The sequence below is a fragment of the Sinohyriopsis cumingii genome, chromosome 2, assembly GCF_028554795.1.
Source record: "Sinohyriopsis cumingii isolate HCF-2022 chromosome 2, ASM2855479v2, whole genome shotgun sequence".
NCBI lineage: Eukaryota > Metazoa > Mollusca > Bivalvia > Unionida > Unionidae > Sinohyriopsis > Sinohyriopsis cumingii.
In genome coordinates, this window is record NC_142962.1 from 91590608 (window position 1) to 91617609 (window position 27002).

The 27002-nt window shown below is 35.2% G+C and overlaps 1 protein-coding gene and 1 long non-coding RNA gene across 2 annotated transcripts in view; one reads left to right on the top strand and one right to left on the bottom strand.

The window, feature by feature from the left end:
* LOC149805363 (uncharacterized) overlaps positions 1–27002 on the bottom strand; it is a 64299-nt gene that overhangs the window by 12663 nt on the left and 24634 nt on the right. The window lies entirely within an intron of this gene.
* LOC149805364 (uncharacterized) lies at positions 43–19351 on the top strand. The gene is made up of 3 exons (XR_016414854.1): positions 43–360; positions 13656–14385; positions 18884–19351. It is a non-coding gene; the product is annotated as an uncharacterized LOC149805364 (long non-coding RNA).

Genomic DNA, 27002 nt, shown 5'->3' on the forward strand with positions numbered 1-27002 from the left:
GGAAAGAAAGTATGAAAGAAAGCTTAAACTAATGGCCTGGGATCCTAGTTACAATCTGAAATAATGACACATGAGCGAATCTACATTCAGCCGTTAATTTCAAATGGTTTTAGCGATATAAAGTGGAAAGGAAAATTTGACAGAAAACTTAAAATAATAAGCCGCGGCATTGCAGTGAAGAAAAGACCCTTAATGTGGTGTGCAACACATTTGCTAATGATGATGCTTATGTATAGCTTTCGTCACTGTTCTTAAAATGTATATAAGATTATAGAGCGGCAATAAACGTGTTGTGAATAACGTAGACTTCTTCAAGGGACTTGTGATGTATTGACTGAAAACAATTTCCAGGAATCTAAGGTAAGTCCGTATTTTCTGTCATTTATTTTCTTTTAATTGCCGAGTATTGAACCCATCTCTGATATTCCTGACACTCTCTGAGTTAACATCTTCACAAGATACGGTAAAGTGATGCTAAAGATTGTTGTCAAAGTCACTGACCTTAAACCTGATATGATGGAAAGAAGACCAGTGAACTTGTCGCAGAGAGTCAATATACACCCATAGGCTAAGTTTGGTTAAATCCACATGTAATATACATGCGTGTTTTTGTGCTTTTCGGTTTTGTTTTAAATATTTACAGAAATAATATCATTTGTTCATTCTTCAGATATATCCTGAAACTGGGCATGATACCAATCCATTCACTCATGTTAGTGCTATAATGTTTACAAGCCAGTACAGATAAATACTAGAGCTTGGTACCACGAAAAATTTCGTACCGCGGTATACCCCGGTATTTCTGAGCATATAGCGACACATACCACGGTATACCGCAGTTACATTAGGGACCACCAATTTAATGATCTGGTGCAGAGGCCTGACACTTTTTATTTAGATAAAAAATCCGTCTGTCCATAGCCTGAAAAGGGATCTTGCTCTAATGGTTTTGAGCAAAATAATATCATATTATATCCATTATATTATCCGAAGAAGGAAAAAAAAAACAACAACCCAATTCTCTTACAGTAAAAGAAAACATGATATCCGAGCTCAAATGAATATCATCGTTCTAAAATTAAATGGTAGATGTAGTTGTTATGTATTTATTAAGTGTTGTATAAGTTGTAATCTAAAACCTGTAACTAATGAGGTACGATAATACTTACATTGTAACTGACACCTTGTGAAAAGATCGTGCTGATATATGTGATTCTTGATAAACGAAGCCCATATATTACTTTATACACTATTGATGTAACAGGCATGAAAAATTTGAGTGGGGTGCCAACACCTGGGGAAGATATTTATCAGAGAGGGCAATTAAACATACAGCTTTATCAACAAGCGAGAAAACATTTAGCGGAATTGAGAAATTATGTAAAATTCAAAGAGAAAACAACTTCCCTCCTAAACATTTTATCATGATTTGCAGTCTTACAAAGGAATACATGCAGTTGACATATTACCATATGCTAGTAAGTAATTAAAAAATTAGACTTTTTTTAATCTGAATTTTTTCCGAAAGTTGGACTTGGCTCAAATATCGTTTACAACATCCCGTTTTGGCCACCACGTTGGCATAAGTAACATTTGTGAACACGTGATTAAAGGATCATAAAGATGAAGTTGTTATTTATGTATAAGGTGTACTTATATGATATTAGGTGTATCTATAATCTTCAAATTAATTTGTAACAAACGCAACTGTTTTGTAAACAAATAATAAGTCTTTGAATCACTTTGTCATGAAAAATGAAAACTTGCTTAATAGAATTAAATTCGAAACAAATTACTCGGTAATTTCCGTAGATTCTTTATTGACGGAAACTATCGATGTACGGGTAAATTGAAAAAAGTATGGTAAACCGGTATACCACGCACCACTGCCAAATACATTCTGGTACAAATTGACTTGTAAATATATAACTAAGCGAAGTACAAATTGTAAGCAATGACCTCTGACTTTATCCCAAGGTCATTTAGTTTTGGTTTTCAAAATTCCTTCACAAATGTGCGTTTATATTTGTGGTCAGATACGAAGCATTTTTATTCAGAACCAAAAAATATACTTACTGAAGGCTGTATTTTGCTGAAAAACTCGTGGCAATGTCACCATTTACGCCACAGGAGTAGCTATAACACGATTTTCGAGACGACCACTGTGTCAACATTTTGGAAGTCAGAAAAGCATCATTTTTCTTTTAGAACCAGCTATATATTTCTATAATGTTTTAGTGACAACTTCGTGTCTATATGACGTGATCAATTACATATCATAATATGTCTATGTTGGAAAACTTCATATCGATACGATCATCAGGAAAATAAGTACTAACATATTTCAAGTTGGCCACCATAGTGGATATATACTGGATGTCAGATTGACACCATTTTCATTATTTACGCACCAGATCGCATAAAAAGTCTTTGTGTCACCTGGTCCATCCGTTTAGGAGAAGCAACACAAAAAAAGAAGAGATTTTGGATATGGCTCCTATGCCGGTCATAATGGCTGTCACAACGGAACCAGCGTCATTTAGAACCAACCAGACATGACAAGAAATATTTTCTATGTTACAATTCCATGTCGCAATGGCAAGATTTGACGGTCGTGTTGGAGGTCAGCGCCATTATTATTTAGTACCAACTAGTATATTATTTAGTAAAATTGTCCCATATCGATATGATCACCGTTCAGGAAAAGAAGCAAGCACAAGATTTTGACTTTTATATCGGCACCATTTTTATTTGTTAAAAAACTCATCCATGTCCTTATGACCATCCGTTCAGGAGACCAAGCGATAGAAAGATTTGCAAGATGGACGCCATGACGGTAGTACTGGATGTCGGTATGGTGTCATTTTCGCTGAGGATGAACCAAACATCAAAAAAGTTTTTAAGTGAAAACTACATATCTATAAGACCATCCGTCTGGAGAAGTGAGAACAAGGTTTTCAAGATGGCCGCCACGGCAGTCGTATTGGATATCCGTGGGATACTATTTTCATTCAGGATCAACTAGAAACTTAGGAAGTCTTTTACTGAAAACTCTTTGTGGACACCACCATTTATCTGCTCAGACGAAGTAACGATAGCAAGATTTTTATGATGTCAGATACGTAAAATTTCCATTTTTGAAAAGCCATTACTTTTATAACAGCCATTATAGAGGTTTTTTTTTTTTAGAGAAACACACATGTCGATATGACCATCCGTTCACGAAAGAAGGGATAACAATATTTTCAAGCGGGCAACCGTAGTGGCCATGATCAAACTTACATAGACATCATTTTGATTTAGATCTAAGTAGGTACCATAAGAAGTCTTTTAGTGAAAACTATATGGTGCATTCGTAAACAGCCCATGAGAGAGAGAGAGAGAGAGAGAGAGAGAGAGAGGGAGAGAGGGCTGGGTGGGTGGGAATAGTTACGAATGAAGAGGAGACTGAAATCAGCAACTAATGTTTGTACACAACTTGCTGAGGGTGAATACAAGTATTCATTGCATGTGAACAACCTATACTTGAAAGAATTGCCAGCTGAATGCCATCACAATGAACTACTACTGGCATGTTGCTTTCATTACATCATGAAGATAATAATCTTGACCATATGGTGGCTATTGTACTGACATTGCTATTTTAATTGTTATTTTAAGCACAGTAATTACTCATCTGTAACTCCAGCCATATACATGATCTTCTCAGATTAGGACATTTGAGGCGAAACCTAACCTTAACGATTACACAAATCACGATATGCTTTAAAAGGCTGAATACAATCAGTGATCGAAATCTGAGTTTATTCGGGTTTAATTACTATCATCTTATCGATGCATTGTCCCAATCTCCTTCTCTTTCTGATGCAGTAGCTGATGTAACTGTATCTTCCAGGTTTCGTACGAACAAGTTCGAAACCGTACCGACTATCGGTAATTACATATCCACAGCCAAATATTTGACAGCTGTAATCTTATCTCATATGATTGTACAGTGCGTGTTCTACTGTAGTAACAAGATGGACGGCGGTTATTAACCCCTTTCTTTTTCTACTGCGTAATAAAGAGGCGATATTACATCAATAAATATAAAAGTATGTCAAAGTGAAGATAGTGACTGGTACTCATCACCTATCATATTGTTTCTGTCAACTACTACCTGTTTACGGTACGTCAACTAATTAAATGTGTTGCGGCAAATGAACAGATACTGTAAAATGTGACAGTTGCTAAAAAGGGAAGAAAATAGAAGAGAATGCGCGTGTCAACATAAAAGTGATGGTGGGTATTGGATACTTGATTATTACATCAGAAATCATTGATGATGAAACGTTTAAATGTGAGTGGGGAAGAACAGTAATCTATAACGTTTAACAAACATTGCAAAAACAAACGTACACCAAACGTATGTGTAAGATTACTGTGAAACTCGAGAATCACATTAATTAATATACGAAAGATGTAGAGTAAAAAAAGAAGCTGGAAAGGAATTGCTTAAACAATTAAAAGAGGAAAATAAACAATAGAGTAAACATGTTCTAGCTTATAACATGTTTGAAGTAAAGGAAGATAAACTTCTTCCTCTTTCAAAATTCCACACTTTGTAGATTCATGCAACTGCAAATTTTTTTCTGTAATTTGTTTTGATTTTTTTTTTGGTCTATATTTGTTAGCTAACGTATTTCATTAGCGGTCCTTAGAGTGTTTACGCTAATGTGGGACTGTTAATAAAAGAAAGGTCTTTGTTTCAAATGCCGAGAAAATCTACTTTTAGTAATAGCTGACTTGTCAACACGTGTTAAAGCATATCCAGATTCAAACAATAGCTTTATGGTTGTTTGTATGCTATGCAATGTGAAAGGTTAATTCAATTTTAAACATTTATGAAATGGTGCTCATAATTTTATGGCGGAATATGCAGAAATTTGTGTTCTATGCGATGACTATTAAACATTTCATTTGGCTAAATAAATTAAAATTAATCAATCAATATAAGTACATGCTATGTTAGAAGTTTCTTGACTGACATATTTAAATTAAATACTTTTTATGACAGTATGCATGAGACATAAATAAATAACTGAATTAAAGAGTTCAAACTGGCCAGTGGCACAGTCCTGAATCTTGTTCACATTTAGATTTAATATATCCTAACAGTGTAGCCTCGACTCCTGTCACATATGCGCACAAATTATTCATTATATGGGTACTTTCGTGTGCTCAAGTCTATTGCCTAACCCTTCGCTTCGCTGAACATAATCCGAAAGCAAAAAACTGATGTAATGACACCCCCCCCCAAAAAAAAAAAACACACACACAAAAAGAAACAACCAACGATGACACGAAAGAGTTAAAGGTTAAAACGCCAGAAATCATAATTCGGCCAGAATGAATAACTTAGATCGAATGAAATGGACTAAATCATGAAAGGCATACATTACATTTGAAAAATCATCTTAAAGTGATAAAAACGGACCAACAGCTTAACATTTTGAAAATTGGAGTTGTGACATGTATTAGTTAACACCGTATTTTTAATCCTATAAGTGCAATAAAGGATTTCATACATAAACTGATTTTTGCTTTACAAACCCAGAATGTATTAGCGGCAATTTCTGAGACAGTTTTAAATTTATCACTTCAGTAAATTTACATACTGTTTATGCTTTTAAAAATGAAATTGTTTATTAAAAATTTGGTTAATAAGAGATCTGTGAAAATATAAACGTATAAAGTCTGTAATATAAAGACAGCTGGAAAATGATCTACAAATTTAATGTTGTCGAATGTGCTATTAACACCGGTATCGTACCACACATTTGTTGGAATTTTGCTTTGTCCACTGAGTATGTTAAAAGCGATAATGATTTCCGTGTCATTATGACTGAACCTTATCTGTAATTCTATGAATTAAAAAAACAGCAAATATTTTATGATTATGTATATGTTCTTATTAGGACAGAATTTTTCAGTACAAGGATGTCATGTTTACCCCGACCCAGAGTAGCCCAGTTTGAAACATGTATAATCAAGGTAATTCTGACGGGTCATTGTTTGATGTCGAACATTGCCGAAGGCTAGCACTAATCAGTTACGTAAGATTGTTGTGGCTAGAATCGAAAAACCGGACATCGGAGTTGTGAGGCGCCCGATAGCCAATTATCACCTAGGTGTCGAAATGTTCCCAGATCAAAAGAAATTGCATGAAGAAGTGGGAGTGTCCTAACTTCTTTCCCCTGCAAACAGACAGACAGGTTGAACTGGCCGCTAAGACGATTGGACAGGGGCACAGCGCCACCCAATCAGAATCGAGATGGGGGGAGACCTTGATTTGGGTAGAATGATATCCCTGCGTTTTCCGGCAAAAGTTAGTTCGCTGAGAGAAATTACCCAGAGAAGAGGTTAGCGTAACTCCGAATAGCCATTCGTTATTGGTGGGAAAATCTTAGAGCGGGAAATTCTAAGTACAGAAAGCTTCAAAAGGAAGCTTTGAGGGACAGACCAGTTAAAGTTTGGTCCCGTTGTCTCGGATAGAGACGGAGGAAAGGAGGGAAGGAGAAGAGGGTGGAGTTGAAGTCTGGGAGCGGAATTGGAGGAGGAGATAATATAGAGGGAAAGGAGAAGACCGTACTACATGTCTTCGAAAGTAGGGAAAATGTATATAATAGTTCTTTCAACAGTTTAGACTTGATTGTAATGGAGATCATTTAAAAAACAGTGAATTCTGGGACAATACTTTTAAAACAAAATTGCTGATAAAGAAGTGTATTTGATGTATCCTTGTTTTGATGCTGAGGGTTCATTTGCTTACAAAAATATTGGTAAACTATGGGAAGAAGTTAAACGAGACAAGAATATAATAAAATACGCTGAAATGACAAAATAATCAATTGAAGAGTCTGCATACACATTATGTGTGCAGACGCTCAATTTCTAGCAAATATTATTCACATGCAATCATACCTGAAGGATAATAACGGATATTAATGCATTTTAACTGTGATGGAGATCATCTCCAAATATGCATGGATAAGAAAGTTTAGTCAAAGCGGGAAAGGTGTAGTTCGATGAAGGGAAACAACATTACGACTGCAAAGTTAAGGAGTTATTGGATAAAGACAATACTGAATAATTTTCCATGTACATTCTCAGAAAAGAAAGCATCTGTAATAGAAATCCTTTAAGAAGCAAAGAAAACTAGAATGTGAAAATATCTAACACAAAACGAAACAAGAAAATGGACTGATGTATTGCCTACACTTATCGATGGATAAAAAAAACAAACAGTTAAAGCTCATCAGGTGGAGCGTTCGACACGTAATTAAATGATTTGGGTTCAATACCTATCCAGGACATCCCGGGTTGGTTACCATAGTGTTTACTTCGGAAGTTCATGAAGGTCCCATTTCGTTGGCAAGATAAGGCCAATAATGTGTAATAAAAGCTGTTAAAACCAACCAAAAATAACATAACAGTTAGAACAGGGCAATATATAGGACACTGATCCAAGCAACAGATGTAAAGTATGAATCAGTTTATTTGCTCACCAAGCAACAGATAACAGGTACCTAAATACAATACAGGCCAGACAGTTACGATTTCACAATTTATAAATATTTTTGCAAAAAGCACTCGGCTTATTCGTACTGAAGAGATTTTTAGGATCCGACAAGTAATTTTAGATAATCCAGTTGTTTACAAACTGACTAACTAAAGGGAAAAAAAATCTGATGAGATATTTTCCCAGCAAGAATTATTTCTATTCGACAAACAAGACGACGTTTACAGCATAAAGAGTGTGTAGACCAAAAATAAGAACCAGAATAAATATGTATTTTTAAATCATAGGATAAATGAGTCATTTAACAGTTCAGTTGATTATACCGTGTCATTAAAGTAAATGGAATACAAAAAGTTAGTCACTCCCAAATTTAAAGAACTACCAGAAACTATAATGAAACAAATTATACTTAAGTACAGACAATGTGTGATGAATCAATCCAGCCCCAAAGGACACAATATGGTATAGCAACATAACATTTTGGACCTGGATAATATTCCCATCATCACCAACAATGGAACTATTCGATATTCATGATGACACTTTCGAAAGACGATGATGACAGGTTTGGCAGAGAATGTTATACATACTGCAGAATAAAATAGGTTTATTAATTTATATTTTAATTCTTGAACGAATCTCAATAGAATCAAAGAAAGAGAATAATTAGTAGCCAAAAAATTGAATGGTGGATAAGGTACAATAATGAGGAAGATAAAAAAGCAGCGTTAGATTCATTTTTTAACAATACAAATAGCAAACAAACTTTTATCATGGTCTCCTACAAATGCGGTGAAGTAAACAAAATGGAATGGCACAAGTCACAACACCAAAGATATGAAGAAATCAGATTAATGTATATTAATGGATGAAGTAATTGAATCAGAGAAAACAATCAGAAAATAGTTACTTCCATGTGTAGAAAAACTGTTACAAGAGAATCGTCATGCTTTCAAAAGATAAGTTTTAAAATCACTTTGTATTGACAACATAGCTATATCATAAATGCCTGCAAAAATTATTTCGCCAAAAGCCACATATACAAGAAGAAACTTCAATCATCTTTCATCCATCATGGAACTAGATGGGATATTAATATGAAACGGACAAAAGATACCTAAAATTATTATACGAAGGCTGCATGAAACGTTTAACAGAGTTATAAACCTTAGCAGATTTCACGGTGTTTCTTTTCTACTGAAACATGTGTACAAAACACCCATACAAAGATCATCCGTACAAACCTGCCAATAAAACCTTGACGATTATAAGCAGTGGTGTCATATATACCAGATCAAAATAAAAAGATCCCATTAAGAACATCGAAAATGAATACAGAATATCTTTAAATGCATGTGAAATCGTTGACAGAAAAAAACAAAACAAAAGTGACAAAAGGAAAAAGACACAGTAATATCGACATGTCAGTTATGTATAATGGAAACAGAAACAGTTTCTTTTCTGAAATAAAAGATTTATTAAGATTAGTGCCATCTCAGGTAAATAAACACCCACTAAAATGTGATTTTACAGAAAGTACAACTTTTTTATATATACAATTACACTGAAGATAGCATTCAATTTTATGACAATGTAGATAACATTCAGTTTTATGACAATGAGGATAACATTGAGTTTATGACACGAGGAAAACACTTGAGTTTTATAACACTTAGGATCACATTGAGTTTCATAACGCTGAGGATAACATTCAGCTGCGACGAGACAAAGCCTAATAATTTATGAGATTTTAACTGGCAATCAAGCTAAGCTAAAACTCTCTCTCTCTCTCTCTCTCTCTCTCTCTCTCTCTCTCTCTCTCACACACACACACACACACACACACACACAAACACGTACTGATCTGGTACTTGCCATTTGCATTGCTAGTCACATGGCTACCAAACTCTCGCATCCAACATGTCCATGACATCAGAGGTCCAATAGTTACGTGATATGAACAAACCCATTTCCAATCCAAAATATTAAACGAAAGTTGGTAATGTTTGCAGGAAAACGAAAGAACATACAATTTTAATATATCTATTCCGATAACAAAAACCAGAAACATGTCATTGTCGCAGCAACCTGGACAAAGCCAGATTTACCAAGCAGATAGCAAACGTCATTAACGTTATGACCAGTAAAAACATGGCGGACTCGTGTTCTGCTTGTTTAGTTACATCTTTGATATTGGCACAAGCATCTGTCAGAAACAAAGTTTTAGAACCATGGAAAACATTCATGAGTAATTATAAACATTTGTCAAATTGGCATGGAAAACATTAATAAATAATTATAAGCATTTGTCAAATTAGTTGTTGTTGTTGTAGGGTTTAACGCCATTTTTCAGCACACGATAGGCTATACATGGCGGCCAGTATTAATGGTGGAGGAAGAACCCGGGAAAACCCCGGAAAGAACCGACCCACGAGAAGCTACTGGCAAGCTTTCTCACATACCTACATTAGCCGAATCCGAGACTCGAACCCTTGTCAAATTAGTATGGAAGACATTAATGTGTAATTATAAGCTTTTGTTTAATTATTATAGAAAACATTAATGTGTAATTATAAGCATTTTTTAATTATTATAGAAAACATTAATGTGTAATTATAAGCATTTTTTAATTATTATAGAAAACATTAATGTGTAATTATAAGCATTTTTTAATTATTATAGAAAACATTAATGTGTAATTATAAGCATTTTTTAATTATTATAGAAAACATTAATGTGTAATTATAAGCTTGGTCTAATTAGCATGGAAAACATTCATGTGTAATTATAAGCATTTGTCTAGTTAGTATGGAAAACATTAATGTTTAATTATAAGCATTTGTCTAGTTAGTATGGAAAACATTAATGTTTAATTACACTGGTCAACAGTGAAATCATTACTGACTTGAAAAGGCCCTAATCTGTAGTATTTTGGTGTGCCGAACACGAATATAACCGTGAAAAATTTGTATTGGCTCTCGTTTTGAAGATATTCATATACCTCATTTTCTATGTTTCACTGTGTAAATTTCTCCAGTAGGACTGCAGCAACATCCGGAATAATGATGTAACATTGCATAATACCATCATGCTCACATCATCCACAGTTGATTGCATCATTTTCTGATGCAATGCAATACTAATGCCATGCGGCTGCTGAAGTAAGTTGACGTCAGCAGTGTACTATACATGTGTAGGCCTATTATACTAATGCCAGGCGGCTGCTGAAGCTGACGTAAGCAGTGTACTATATAAAGCCCAATCAGATAGGTTCAGCATTTAAAATATTTTAGACGTTGTGCGAGACAGTTCAAGCTACTGTTACATAAAACTTATTTTTTTATCCATTTACGTACAATAAAGAACAGTAATGCCTCGAAAGTGTGTTAATACCGCGGACAATTTTTGCTATATTTGTGGGGAAGTGACATTTGCCAACCAGAAGAAAAGTATCAATTCTCAAGTGAAGAAGGCATATCATCTTTACTTCGGATGCAAGGTTGGTGACCAAGACAAGCCTTGGGCTCCGCATATATGCTGTGCTACATGTACAACACAGCTTTCACAGTGGTTGAATTGCAAAAGGTCATCAATGCCGTTTGCAGTCCCAATGGTGTGGAGAGAGCCAAGCAACCACCTAAATGACTGTTACTTCTGCTTGGTTCCTCCTCTTTCCGGCGGAATAACGAAGCGAAAGAAGTCGAGAATAGTCTACCCAAACATTCCGTTTGCATTGAGACCAGTTCCACATGGTGAGGGACTTCCTATTCCAGAACCTCCAGCAGAATATTCTCTTGATTCATCTGACGAAGACAAAGGTGAGTCGACCTGTTCTTCTCCTGGTCCATCAGCATGCAGTGATCCAGATTTTCACTGTGGTGCATCATCAACCCCACACAGAATAACACAGGAAGAACTAAATGACCTGATTCGTGATTTGGACTTATCAAAGAACAAGGCAGAATTGCTAGGATCAAGACTCCAACAATGGAATCTTCTAGAAGAAGATGTCACAATTACTGCATATCGAAAGCGCCACCAGCAATTGGAGCCTTTCTTCAGAAAGGAAAGTAATCTGATATTCTGTTCCGATATTGAGGGCCTCATGAATGCTTTAAAAATCACTCATGACCCACAAGAATGGAGACTATTTGTGGACTCTTCGAAACTGAGTCTCAAGGCTGTGCTTTTGCACAATGGAAACATTCTTCCATCTATTCCAGTAGCGTATGCTGTCCACATGAAAGAGACATACGATAACTTAAGGCAGCTACTGAATTCCATTGAGTATAACAAGTACAGCTGGCACCTCTGTGGTGATTTGAAGGTAGTTGCCCTTTTAATGGGACTGCAGCAAGGATATACAAAATACATGTGTTTCTTATGCGAGTGGGATAGCCGAGCAAGGGAAATGCACTACATGAGGAAGGAATGGACTCACAGGCAGAATGTAGCCATTGGAGAGAAGAATATCCAACACCCAGCTCTGGTTGAGGCTCAGAAAATCTTGCTACCACCCCTTCACATCAAACTAGGTTTGATGAAGAACTTCGTGAAAGCCATTGACCGGACTTTGCCAGCATTCCGATACCTGCATGAAAAATTCCCTCGACTCAGCGAAGCAAAGATTAAAGAGGGAGTTTTTGTGGGTCCTCAGATTCGAGAGCTTTTCAAAGATGACCGGTTCAACAACTTGCTGGAAGGTGACGCGAAACAAGCATGGAATGCTTTTCGCCTAGTTTTTACAAACTTCCTCGGAAATGTTAGGGCAGAAAACTATAAGGAACTAGTAGAAGACATGTTGATGAAGTATAAGAAACTTGGCTGCAATATGTCTCTAAAGATTCACTTCCTTCATTCCCATTTGGATTTCTTTCCTAGCAACTGTGGTATTGTTAGTGATGAACATGGCGAACGTTTTCATCAAGATATCGCAACAATGGAACAAAGATACCAGGGAAAATGGTCCACTACAATGCTGGCTGACTACTGCTGGACACTCCTCAGAGATGCTCCCGAACAGCTGTACAAGAGACAGGCGAAGAAATCTAAGATGTAGTCAATGACTTGATTTTTTATAGGTAGGCTATTACAGTTGACCTTTTACTATTGGAATGCATTTCGTTATGTAAACATTAATTTCTTGCAGATTACAAAAAACTAGAGCCAATTTTGCAATTTGACTGTCATATTCGTGTTCAGCACATAAAAATTGATAAGAATTGACTAATTTTATTTCAGTAACATGACTTTTGTAAAAATTTGTTGTCCAGTGTTATAAGCATTTGTTTAATTAGTATGGAAAACATTAATGTGTAATTATAAGCATTTGTTTAATTAGTATGGAAAACATCAATGTGTAATTATAAGCATTTGTCTAATTAGTATGGAAAACATCAATGTGTAATTATAAGCATTTGTCTAATTAGTATGGAAAACATTAATGTGTAATTATAAGCATTTGTTTAATTAGTATGGAAAACATTAATGTTTAATTATAAGCATTTGTCTAATTAGTATGGAAAACAATATGTAATTATAAGCACTTGTCTAATTAGTATGGAAAACATTAATGTGTAATTACAAGCATTTGTCTAATTAGTATGGAAAACATTAATGTGTAATTATAAGCATTTGTTTAATTAGTATGGAAAACATCAATGTGTAATTATAAGCATTTGTCTAATTAGTATGGAAAACATTAATGTGTAATTATAAGCATTTGTTTAATTAGTATGGAAAACATTAATGTGTAATTATAAGCATTTGTCTAATTAGTATGGAAAACATTAATGTGTAATTATAAGCATCTGTCTAATTAGTATGGAAAATATTAATGTGTAATTATAAGCATCTGTCTAATTAGTATGGAAAACATTAATGTGTAATTATAAGCATCTGTCTAATTAGTATGGAAAACATTAATGTGTAATTATAAGCATCTGTCTAATTAGTATGGAAAACATTAATGTGTAATTATAAGCATCTGTCCAATTAGTATGGAAAATGTTAAAGTGTAACTACAAGCATTTGTCTAATTAGTATGGAAAATGTTAATGTGTAATTATAAGCATCTGTCTAATTCTGTCGTAAGGATCTATTACAAGAATACTGTCAGCTCTAAACTTCCTGCAGTAGGACATGCTATACATAAGGCTTGGACAAGACAACATAGTCAAAGAGGTTCATGTGTTCTGAATCAATCAAGTTAAGTATAAATTTTGTCTTTCACAATTTTTATTAGTAAATATAAAATCATAAAATGACGTTGTTTAAAATAAGCCACTTTAGCTTAATCTATTGAAATGTCAAATTAAAGTTACATGAGGTTATTAAAAGCCGTTGGTTTCTCTCGCTGTCTTAAAGGAGGGCAACTGAATTTACCTTGCTGTTACTCTCAAAAATAAACATGAAGTGGTCGTAATTCAATTTACGAAGGTTCTTCGTGTGTTGTAAAACAACTTTTATTTTTACAAAACCGCAGAAATGCCGAAATCATACTTGGAAAATATCTTGTCGAAAAGAAGGAATGGTTTATTGTTTTACCATTGTATATGCTTTACACAAACGAATGAAATAATTTTTAAATAATCCCACAAACCCCACCAATTCTTTCTTATTGTTTCATTACCAACGAACATTTTCATTATCTCATACAACAATTTAGATTCGTTTAAGTTACAGCTTTGTTTTAACGTTTTGAAAATACTGATGACGTTAACATGGACTCTGTTATGTGACGTCATTACATATGTAGTATCCTTTAATTATTTCACTCGTGCATTCTCCACGTATTTTTCAGGTGAAAGATAAAGTCGAACAAAGTAAGTAAATAAATTCTGTCATACTATTAAATGTAAAGATATAAATCCACAAAATTGGACGTGTTAAATACTTACAATTATATTTAAAGTAACAAATATATAAAATAATGAAATATATAAAAGTGACCTTCCCACCCCACTCCTCCCCATTATTAGCCTATTTACTTAACTACCTACAAATATGTTATTTTCTGTTCCTTTCAAATGTTTCGTTCTTGCAATGTACAAAATAAGTGACCTTGTTTTGTCAGATATACTCGAATATTTGTAAAATGAATGTTACCTTAACATTTTTTTGTATGATTTCGGAAAGACCCTAGAAGCTTTAGACTACTTCAGTCCACACCAGCACATTTATTTGAATGCTAATATTAAATAACAGCATAGCGTGTTTGGAATGTTTACCTCAGCATCAGAGACAAAATAAATATATATTTTGTGTACATCCATGCTATATTTCCTTTTATCTGCAGGTATGTGCCTTGTTGTTGAACATTACACAATCCATGACCTACACTATGCAATCTATTATCATGCAAACATCTCAAAAAGGCCGATTATAATAATAAATAGTCTAAACGTTGTCAACATTCAACTGGATATCGTCGATAATGATCTGTCAGTAACCTGAAGTGGCATTTGAAAATATTTCTGTATACTGCAAACTGACCAACTTTTGTACAAGTGTTGTGCACATTACCAGCTCTCGATTTTAACTTTGTCAATTTATCATTCGTGCTATCTTGTTCGATTTTGCTGATTTTTTTTACATAGGCTGGTAAGATGCATATTTGAAAGACACGAAACTCTTGCAGTCACTGTTTAATGTTGTCGCATAGGGAGCAAGTCATCTGCCGGTTTTGGGGAGGTCAATTGCTCCAAGAATTTCTGGTATTTAATTTCAAATACAACTGTTTTAGCAAATGCTAAATAGCCTGTTCTGAGTTTTGGAAATGTTGTGCCCAGATTTGTGCTTAACGTAAGTGAGACAGTCTAAATTTCAACTAAACCTATAACAAATGAAGCGGAGTTTGTAGAAAATATAGAAAAACGAAGAGAGAAAAAAACAGGAGCTAAATCAGTGTACTAGTACCCAACAAGTTCTCAGACAACGTGGAACGCAATGGAATCTGATTCCAGAGAGATCTTTTTTTTAAAAATGCTGTTGCCCCCTCGTCACCGCCCCCCCCCCCATCCCCCAGTGAAACGGCTTCACCTGTATTTTCCAATCGCAGCGGAGTAGTTGTGTACTCAATGAAAATTTTTTGTTTCTCGTTACCACTTAATTCTAGGGGAGGGGTCTGAGATTTTTAAAATTCTGACCCTCAAAAAGGTTGAAAAATATTATTGTTCTGCTTTAAAGAACATATTATAACATATCTAGTACAATAACTGAACATTTCAATTATCGTGAGGTAAAAGAAACAAAAATATCCCAGTATCACATCACCACCCACACCCTCATTACATAAAATGATCGGTCCCTTGGTCAGTCTTTCCTGTGCTTCCTAGGACCGTGTGGAATAGACGCTCGCCTTTGTAGATCAATGACAAATCATCGCTGTCCGTTTGGTTTCGAGTTTCTAATCGACCAACGTAGTTATGTGAGAAGATTTGCCAATAGCTTCTCGTAGGACGCTGGTTCTTCTCGGGGTTTTCAATGGTTCTTACTCCACTAAATAAGCTAGCCGACATACATAGCCTATCACGTACTGAAAAAAAGCGTTAAATAAAAACAAAACAAAACGAAAGAAAACAAAACTAACACCCCCCCCAAAAAAAACCCCCAAACAAAACAATCAATTTTTTCCATCGTGTATTCTGAAAATTATAGGTTCAACTGAAGTTAAATTTTAGGGTACCGAAAGAGTATATTTGAATGTATTCCATTTGTGAAATAAACAGAGGTCGATATATTTAATAAAATTGGCCATCCTTTTTACAATCAGAAATTGGGTGTGGGTGGGGCTTAGACCAAATATTGGATCAGTTATAATCAATTCCAATATACCTAATGTAGGTAAATAGCTGGAATGTTGTATTTATAAAATTAAGCCTTGTACCATCTGGCATCAGCAAACAATAACCATATCGTGTATGTCAAATGTACATCAAAGGACTGTCAGTCCAATCTGAACTGAAGCAAACAAAATACTTCATTTGATATAATCTCTTGCGGCAATCGATGGCTAGAATGAAGTTGCTCTGAACTGGAGAATGGAGACCCCATGCGATTATCACAGGTGATGCAAATACCGACAAACACATGCAACAGACGGATTTTGTCGACTGAAAGGGTCATTATTGTGATCTGGTCTATCAAGGTGCTAAAATGGAGTCTGATAAACCGGAATTTGCAACCAGCATCTCTCTCTCTCTCTCTCTCTCTCTCTCTCTCTTTCTCTCTCTCTCTCCGGAATTACTTAACAAAATTACTTACAATGTTTTGAATAACAAATGTCTTCTTAAGGAGACAACCAAGTACGAAAGTGGTGTGAATGCAATTTTGCCAGGGCATTCTGCCCACATGATATACTGGGAACGGTATTTACATCATCGTTTTAGTACCACAATACCCAATGTTATCTCATCCAAAAACTTCGCCAATTACTAACAAAGAACCCAACAACTCTGATCAGTCACACCAACTGTCAAGAAGCTCGAGTCCGCAATCTTTAAAGCAATAGTACTATTTATGACTTCTATTTCCTAAAATTACGAATCAATAAACGGGCACCTTTTGCATTCAAAATATCACGTAATGATCAAAGTTTAACATAACGTTTAAAATCTTAAACGATAAATAATAGTAAATGTCAAAAGAAAGTAACTCTAATGTGTAAATGTGAACAGGAGCAGATGTGACGCAATCAGGTCCTCTACATTCGGAAAAATTCAAGAGGCTCGAGTGGGTTTTAATTCGTTCATATGGAAACATCTGCAATAATTGCCAACTGAGAGAGCAGATGTCCAAGTTATCTGCCTCATAAGAATGCTGTGGTTTATTTTTTATATTAGTCCACATCTGTTATGTATACTTGGTTTAATTGATATTTGATTTACCTCAATTATTTGTTTGTTATTTTTAAAACAATTTTTATTCCATTACATGCTAGTGCAGTGTAACTTTATTTACTGGAATTGACATTTGCCAAAATGCTTGCTGTCAAAATTATTAAAATTATGTAGAGCGGTTTCGAAGAAGTCGTTTAAATTTTTATTATATTCTAGTAATGGCGACCATATTTGATGGTGGATTGTAAAGATTAATAGTTACTCGTGCTAGGACGCTTCTGTCAGATTTGGTCAAATTCCTCTCAACTGTTTTGGATAAAAGTCACATCACTATTTATCTATTCGCAATACAGGTAGCCATATATAATGGCGGTCTTATGCATATCTAATTTGTATGTTAGGTTTTTATTCCTCCATGATTATATGTAATGCATAACTGTATTTTGGACCTGACCTTATCCAAAATCAAGTTCACTGTGTATCTGACCAGTCAATTTTATTTTGTGAACAAATAATACAAAGTTAATATTGCTCTATGAATGTAGGTTAAATATTAGGATTAGTATCAATAAGAGTAAACCTGTTTATCTTGATCTGAGTCTAGGACAGTTGAATTCCCCCATGATAATCCTAGTCTATCTGATGTTTCCCGTGTTCTTTACTCTGATTTTAGTAACCTTATCTTGTCTGCAACTTAGAATATTCTTTTTACCCTCAGTCTGGTTCTAATGTTAGTGTCTTAGCATTTTATATAGTGTTATTTACTTGAGAAACTACTGTTTCTTGCCTTAACATCATGAAGCAGAATCAGCCTTATTGTTGTGTTCAGATTTTCATTTGGGCTGAATTATTTTTCAAATTATTATTCAATGGAAATACAAAGTGCTCATCAATAATATTTTTGGACTGGAACATTACTTTTGAATTATAATGATCTAGACAAGAACATTTTTCGATTATAATATTGTGATATATAAAAAAAAAAATCTCTTAGCACCACATCTCCAAAATCCAGGCGATTGGCACGTTCGAGACTACAGGAAACTCAAGACTTTCAATATCGGAATTGAATTGGAATACCAACGAAATTCAGTTAGAACTTTATATATTTGGACTAGGGATAGAAACTTCTAGGGCTGTTTGGGTTTGAATTCACAATAATGTCATTACTTTTTAAATGTTCACTTTTTATTCAAAGAAACAAAATTATTTGCTGAATTTTAAACAAACTTATTGGTTTTCGCTCTTTTCTGTTACTTAGTTTAAGACCATAGAGTCGTAGCAGTGGATTGGCATTATTTGAACAAAATGTAAGACACTTAGACCTATGCCAGCATCCTTTCTGTAACATTAAGTCAAATTCTGTTCAGCGGTTTTTGAGAAGGTTTTCTCTTTTTGGTCACGGCAGCCATATTCGATGGTAAATTCTTTAGTGTTTTTTGACAAGAAGTCGCTCAAATATTTATTGATCTTTTCATTTCAGATGTCATACTTGATGACGGATCAACACCAACTGAAGAGATTTTAATATTCATGACGACAGAATGTTCCCTGTACAAATTATGTACCTACTGATTGAGTAGGTTTCTTTTAGAAGTTGAAAATAAACAATTATTACGCAAGACAGTTATAAATATCTGAGTCCATTTTGTACAAATATTAAACAATGGCGTCAACGTCCGACATGTACTGATACAGATCTCTTATCGCGCACTGTCGCAAAATACCCAATATTTGAAAGTATCGTACAAATAAATATTTACCTTGCCAACCTGGGGGGTTATCAGCCCGAACAAAGAAGACGAAATGGTGAGAGAAAAAAGCATCGTATCCTCTGAGTGCTAACTGTTTCTTTCAGTTGTAGAAAGGACATTGACCAAAATAATTTCCCATCAAGTACTTATCGTCTGTGTTCGAGATAAAGGTGTCAAATACAATTACCACACGAGAGTATCTGCTTTCTCTTATATTTTGATGCTTCAAACAAAACTATTTTTTCCCCCCTAAATTTAGCGATCTCTGAACAATATCAAAATGAATGAATCAATGAACAAATATATTGTAACTGGAGAAACGAAAATACGACTAACTGAATCCCACTAAACTGTCTAAAAAAGGAAAGAAATACAATCATCAACTGCAACAATATACTTATTATACAGTCTATTCACACATCGTGGAAAGGGTAAACATGGATGACAATAGTATCAGATATTACTTCAAATGAAACGGAATTTTCTGGGGCTTTGGGTGGCCGAGTGGTCGAAAACGGTCACCTCTACAGCCAAGCATCTCATCTCTGTCCGTACGAGTTAAAGTCTCGGCTGGACCAACGTTGGTATGTGATAAAACTTGCCAGTATCTTCCGGTGGGCCGGATCTTCCCAGATTTTTCCTCCATCAAATATATTGACCGCCATGTATAGCCTATCATGTTCTAAAACGTGGTATTAAACCGCACAAGACAAAAGCAAACTTAAACTTGATCTTCAGTAGTCTTTACGTGCTATCAAAGTGTCATGGTAAAAAAAAGATGAGGCAATCGGAGGTCCGAGGAATAAAACAGGGAATCTGCACGCGTCCAACAGCATATTCATCGATCAAAATGCATCAGATATTGAAATAAATTACTGCAAGCGAAGATCTAAACGAAAAGCAAAATAATAATTAAGTCCTAAGGTGATTACCATTCCAAGCACAGACTGATAAATGCCGACGTTTGTCTTTTCTAGGAATCTACATAGTGCTCCTGTAATTTTAAAATGTCGCGCGTATTCTTACCTCCTTCACATTGCCGGTGCTCAAATGAGTTTTCACTTTCCATCAAGACTTTAAATCCAGTCTGCTAAACACATCTCATCATGTCTTCCTACATCTCGCAACGCGTGCATCCGATACGCCACTTCCTATGTGCTTCCAGCACGAATATAAACCCAATAAGTGGTCTGTTAGAGACTATCAGTCTGACGCTAGATGCAACATAAAGCAGACTTGTCACTGGATGTTTCTAAAGGTAAGCATCAAAATCTCCGAGTCAGGGTCATATAGTGTAAATCACGTGGTTTCTAGGGTTTTGTTGATGTGACTGCACTCAACTAATCTCTTGCAATTCTACAGTTTGGAAATTCGTCTAGATCTCGTAACTGGATTATTTCAGACTTATTACAGTAAACGTAAGCTTCGAAACTTAAGTCAAAGCTTACTCAAATGCCATATATTCTACTCAGTAACTTTCTTTTGTCCAAACAATTAAAAACATCCATTGTTTCACACAACGTTACTAATCAAGCAATGTTTTTTGTTTAAGTTTCTAATATCCAATACTACTGGATATATTTAGAAGCAATTCTAGCAATGCACTCAGTTGACGTGTGCAAAATTTTAATCTTCATCTAATGAGAAAACAAAGACAATCTTTCTGTCCATTTCCCAATTTCAATGAACACTCAATAGTTTCATTAAAATAATGTGAATGGTACCCCCAACTGCATATCCCGACGCTTCCTAACTCCGCCAGGGGCATAGCCCAACTCAGACATCAGTGTTATAACGCTGTCAATACGTTTGTTTCTTCATGCATAAAACGGTATACGAGGAGGACGAATCTTGATAGGTTCCAGTTTATGCTTCCAGTGTAAGTCCCCTACTCTAGATACGGCACAGGTGATTTAAATTTATACATGGCTAAAGAGTTGAGAAAGTGTCTGTTTCCAAGTTAAACCACATGGGCATGGCCAAAGGTCTGTATTTAACATGTCTAAGTTTGTTTCCACGTCTTTCAAAAATCCAGACATGGTAATAGCGTTGCGATCTCAAAAGTTTCCAAGTTATAATTCATGGGAAAGTCTCCTACCCCAGGGGGTCAAAGCCCAGAATATGTATTACATATATGTCTGATTTCATCTCCTCATGTCCTTCAGATATGCTTAGAGAATCTCAGCAGTTTCTAAGTTGTGATCTAGATCTGTATTGAATATACATGTATATCTGAGTTCGTTTCCAAGTTGTGATCTAGATCTGTATTGAATATACATGTATATCTGAGTTCGTTTCCAAGTTGTGATCTAGATCTGTATTGAATATACATGTATATCTGAGTTCGTTTCCAAGTTGTGATCTAGATCTGCATTGAATATACATGAATATCTGAGTTCGTTTCCAAGTTGTGATCTAGATCTGTATTGAATATACATGTATATCTGAGTTCGTTTCCTTGTGTTCTTAAAATATATATACGGTTAAAGGGTGTGGATCTAAGTTCCCAAGTTATGACCCATAGCCAACAATACACGGCTCATGTGGACCAAAAACGAAGAAATCCTATCACAGGCAGCCGCGGGTGAAAAAATGGGAGTAGCTAATTTTGGACCGTAGCTTGGGACGATGCCCAAATGCAAGCCATCCACATTGCTTGGTCTTGGTTCGGGATTCAGAACTAATGTTATTGTGATTAAAACATTGTTCTTCTTACAGTCACGATGACCTTGCCAACTGACCTTTGACTTCGACATGGAATTTCCTTTCCACAAGTGCATCCTATTCACAAAGCTTGATTACTACAAAATGAGAACTCGAATTTTAGTGTCACAAAAACCTTGAAGATCGACCTTTTCAGCCCAAAACCAGTAGGTTCATCCGTACCCAAGTGCATGCTGTCCACATAGCTTGGTAAGTGTAGATACCTCGAGTTATTGTGCGGAAATGAAACTGACAGCGGACAGACAAATGGACATAACATAATATGCTCTGACTTATGGCAGGCATGTAAAACTCAATAGTAAGCAAACATTTATCTGGTATTACTGTTGCTAAAATTAGCGAAACTCTCTAAACCAAAATAATTTGTACCCCAAGATCAATATTTTGTTCTAACTACTCTTAAGTAGCCAAATTTAACAAGATACCATTCTTCTCAAATCAGTGGGTTTTTTTATAGTTTAAAAAAATGTCCACCGAATGTAACTGTTCTTCTCAAATCTGAAAGCTGCCGTGAAACTATAATATTCAACTTAACAGCAAAGTTTAGGCCAAGTTTTGTTTGTTTTTTGTGGGGGTGGTGGTGGTGGTCCACGGATGTCAACTGATAAAGTATGCATGGTTTCCTTTGTTAGAACTTGGTTTTAACTAGTCCGATTAATCAACCCCTAAAATCTGTGTTGATGTTGGTGTACGATATTTAGGACTGATGTCACCTGTTCATTACAATGTGCAATTCTGATGCACGTAAATCTTTTCGGAACAAACCTGCGTACAGTTTAGACACTTATAGATATTTGGTAATAGCCATATAGCGCGAATTTCAAAATGGACACATGGACAGATAGTTGTGTTATTCAACATAGATCTGCAAGTCTTAAAGCAGGATTTAATCCGGAAATATTATGTATGTACATATCGCCTAAAGAACCCTTCAGTCGACGTTAGCTCAACAGTTACGGGTGCAGACAAAATTGGTAGACTTTTGCAGGTTTTAATGAACATGAGATATCATTCCCTAAACCGGCGGTCAGTCTCAATATAGGTGTTGGGCTGATTTATCGGCCTAGGTTTCAACCAAAAAGCACATATGATAAAATGAGTGTAGTTTGAAAAGACAAGAATGAGAGCAGGTAGACCACATGTACCGTATGTTATATATATATATATATATATATATATATATATATATATATATATATATATATATATATATATATATATACACACACACACACACACACACATATATATATATATATATATATATATATATATATATATATATATATATATATATATATATATATATATATATATATATATATATATATATATATATATAAACACGTAATATGGAGAGGATATAACGAACATTATAATTTTCCTTACATTATCACTATAAACAGATTTCATTGCGGTATAACTATAAATGTATTTCCTTACGGCAGTACTATAAAACAAATCTCCTTACGGTAGCACTATCAACAGATTTTCTTAGGTAGCGCTATAAATAATTTCCTTATGGTAGCACTATAAATAGATGTCTCTATGGTAGCACTATAAACCGCTCCGGTGGCCTAGTGGTTAGAGCGTCCACCTCGAATGCGGGAGGTCGTGGGTACGATCCCCGGCCGAGGCATACCAAAGACTTACAAAAATGGTACTAACAGCTGCCTCGCTTAGCGCTCAGCATTAAGAGGTTAGTGTTAGGACTTGTCGGCCTAGTGTCAGGATAATGTGACTGGGTGGGACACCATGCTACATATCTGCGGCATGATGCCCCAGTGCTAGTCATCGCTATAAACTGCCACACTGCAGATATCGTAGCGATATGACTGAAACTGTTAAAGCTACATTAAAAATCCAAATGACACACGCACACACGTAGTATGGAGAGGATATAACGAACATTATAATTTTCCTTATATTATCACTATAAACAGATTTCATTGCGGTATAACTATAAATGTATTTCCTTACGGCAGTACTATAAAACAAATCTCCTTACGGTAGCACTATCAACAGATTTTCTTAGGTTGCACTATAAATAATTTCCTTATGGTAGCATTATAAACAGATTTCCCTATGGTAGCACTATAAACCGCTCCGGTGGCCTAGTGGTTAGAGCGTCCACTTCGAATGCGGGAGGTCGTGGGTTCGATCCACGGCCGAGGCATACCAAAGACTTACAAAAATGGTACTAACAGCTGCCTCGCTTAGCGCTCAGCATTAAGAGGTTAGTGTTAGGACTTGTCGGCCTAGTGTCAGGATAATGTGACTGGGTGGGACACCATGCTACATGTCTGCGGCATGATGCCCCAGTGCTAGTCATCGCTATAAACTGCCACACTGCAGATATCGTAGCGATATGACTGAAACTGTTAAAGCTACATTAAAAATCCAAATGACACACGCACACACGTAGTATGGAGAGGATAAAACGAACATTATAATTTTCCTTACATTATCACTATAAACAGATTTCATTGCGGTATAACTATAAATGTATTTCCTTACGGCAGTACTATAAAACAAATCTCCTTACGGTAGCACTATCAACAGATTTTCTTAGGTAGCACTATAAATAATTTCCTTACGGTAGCACTATAAACAGATTTCCCTATGGTAACACTATAAACAGATTTCCTTACGGTAGCATTATAAACAGACTAATGCCATAGTCTATGGGGAACATGTTTGCTTATAGAGATATCCATTTATTACCTTCATGTTTCTCCTTCGTTATTTACAGTGATGTCGAGAATGCATGATTTCGTGTTGTATTTACAAGTGTAAGAATGAAGTGCAAAAACACATATGTGCTCGCAAGATTCGATACAAAGATTGGGCCTCCAGGGCTCATGAGCGGCCCTTCATTTTCTTCCATATTTATTTTTACGTGTTTACTGAAATTTTCATAATAAATGATATTTTAGGAAATTTTCATAATAAATGATATTTTAGGAAATCTCCTTATTCATGGTCCAATCCAATTCATCTCTGGTAAAGTAATATCTCTGATTTTGTTAGGTATCGGTTCTTAGAGGGAGGTTCACGCGTTGCGGAGAGGTGGTTGGTATAACTTATAATAAATCATAGAAGGGCTGGCTAAAAACTGATTATCGAGCTTTATTTAATAGCGGGTGGCTTCAAATTGAGAGAGTACCCCGACCGTCTACGTTTTACGGCTACATTAGTATATCTCTATTCCTTAATGAGAACGAGCCACCAGATATCTTTTACAACCAAATGAACCTTGCTACTAGATAAGTCCAAGTCAATAGAAACAGACAAACAGATTTTGTACTATACATGGAAAAGATAAAAGTCATATAATCTAGTAGCTTACTGGGTAAGTTAGTTAAATAGGTTATCTAAGGATAGAAATTTTCAAAACAATTATTTATCAATACTGATAGCATCAAACTTGGCGCCAATGTTTTTATAACTAATCTAATGTTAAGATTAGTGAGCAAATGACGTTGTTGTCAAGCCGGTATGAGACCATGATAGTCATAGAAGGCAAAGAATGAACTAGAAAAAAAATAATGTAGGTGAAAATACTTTAAAAGGCACCCTGTTGAAAGACATTGCAATCAATTCGCCTAATATAATAACTATTTAAATTATGAATTATCAATCCAGTTTCTAATACAATGGGACCCAAGGTGGTCGAGTGATCTCGAGTGCTTGCCTTTACCGATCACTGACATCTCACATCTGTCCGCGTGGGTTCGAGTCTCAACTCTTCCAGCATGTGCATGTGAGAAAGCCTGCCAGTAGATTTCCGTGAATCGGTGGTTCTCTTTGGGATTTTCCCGTGTCCTTTCTCTACAAAATTTACTGGCCGCCATTTGTAGCCTATCATATGCTGAAATGGACCTAAACACACATAACCAGACCAATCCTAATATGATAACTTCAATATTTAGCGTTGCAATCACCACGCTCAATATCACAGCCCATGTTTATTACACTAAGCATAGCGACTGCATAAAATTAGCTTGTCTTCACAATCTATTGTTCTTACAATGGTCTTCTGAATGAATCGTAGCTTTACGGTTCAATGTTCTTACTACGGTGTTCTGAATGAATCTCAGCTTTACGATTCAGTGTTCTTACCACGGTGTTCTGAATGAATCTTAGCATTACAATTCAGTATTCTTAGCTTTAAAATTAAATGTTCTTACTATCGTGTTCTCAAAGAAACTTAGCTTTATAATTCAAATTTCTTATTATAATGTTCTGAAAGAATATTAGCTTTACAGTTGTTCTAATAATGGTGTTCTGGACGAATCTTAACTTTAAAATTCAAGGTTCTTACTATGGTGTTCAGAATAAATACAGCTTTACAATTCGATGTTCTTTCTATGGTGTTCTGAATTAATCTTAGCTTTACAATTGTTCTTACTATGGTGTTCTGAATCAGTCTTAGCTTTACAATTGTTCTAATAATGGTGTTCTGGACGAACCTTAACTTTAAAATTCAAGGTTCTTACTATGGTGTTCGGAATAAATATAGCTTTACAATTCGATGATTTTCTATGGTGTTCTGAATTAATCTTAGTTTTACAATTCGATGATTTTACGTTGGTGTTCTGAATTAATCTTAGCTTTACAATTGTTCTTACTACGGTGTTCTGAATTAATCTTAGCTTTACAATTGTTCTTACTATGGTGTTCTGAATTAATCTTAGCTTTACAATTGTTCTTTCTATGGTGTTCTGAATTAATCTTAGCTTTACAATTGTTCTTTCTATGGTGTTCTGAATTAATCTTAGCTTTACAATTATTCTTTCTATGGTGTTCAGAATTAATCTTAGCTTTACAATTCAATAGTCTTACTATGGTGTTCGGAATGAATATAGCTTTACAATTCGATGCTTTTACTATGGTGTTCGGAATTAATCTTAGGTTTACAAAGTAATGTTCTTATAATGGTGTTCTGAAAGAACATATATGCCCATCAATCTGATTAGCTGAGCTAACAATTATGTAAAGGTTAAAGATAAAATACCCCAGCATGAAGAAAAAAAAACCAAACGCCACCGCCCAACTGCTCCACCCCCACCCCAAGAAATTAAGCGGTCGGTCCCTAAGGGCTAAGAAGCATAAGCTACACAT